The sequence below is a fragment of the Sphaeroforma arctica genome (genome assembly GCF_001186125.1).
Source record: "Sphaeroforma arctica JP610 unplaced genomic scaffold supercont1.104, whole genome shotgun sequence".
In the NCBI taxonomy this organism is placed as follows: domain Eukaryota; class Ichthyosporea; order Ichthyophonida; genus Sphaeroforma; species Sphaeroforma arctica.
This window is the reverse complement of record NW_014040454.1, coordinates 4546-5514: the sequence shown is the minus strand read 5'-3', so window position 1 is coordinate 5514 and position 969 is coordinate 4546.

The following is a 969-nucleotide window of genomic DNA, read 5'->3' as shown; positions in this document are numbered from 1 at the left end:
TATATATATATATATATATATATATATATGTATATATATATATTTGTATATATTTATGTATAAATATACAAAATGTATAACCATACTGAACAGATATTTTTTCGTAAACATATATGCATATAAATTTACAATGCATAATTGAGCTGATCATTTACATATATACACATATTTTTATGTTTGTCCACATATATGTGTGTGATAAGTATAGTATATCGTCTGTTTGTATATAACTACATGTGGATTGTGGGGTTTTCTTTCAACTCTGGCGACCATCATTGCAGACTGACAACCAATATGCAAACGGTTTCTGCATGTGTTTATGTCGTTTGTATGTTTTGTATATCGTCTGTTTACTTTCATTTAAGTGGACGTAGAGCATACCTCTCACCTCTCACACACTTATTCACTGTCCCAAATTGTATCATACAATGCACAGAGAAACCAAAGTCGTTACTTCTGAGTCCGCTGGATCTAAAAGGTGGCGAATACGCTATTCCGATCACCGATAAAAGGTACAGTATATTGTATTGTCTGTGTTCATATGCATAACTCCCGCACAGACGTTTGCCTTAGCTAAGTGGCGATACTATATGTGTAAGGATTTGTAGAAGTCATGAGAGTGTATCTGGCGTAACGTACTGTAATAGGTATACACCGGGCTTAGTGTCTACCCCTGCACCTGGTACTTCCCGCCCAGGTAAGAGAATAGTATCGTTAACAGACAAACACTTACACTTACTTAGATGTATGCATACAACGCTACTGGCACACGTTTGCAGATGACACTTACGAACTTTGTAGCAGGTAGGTATGTAATGTATGTGAAAGAGCATGTCATCTCACTACGCGTATGTGTAGGGTTTTACAATAGGAGTTTGCAGTGGGTCGTGATCAGCCAATGTACTTGGGTTTATCATTTACGTATAACATTTCCAATACGAGTTACCTCCTTCATTTTGTTCATCGTAA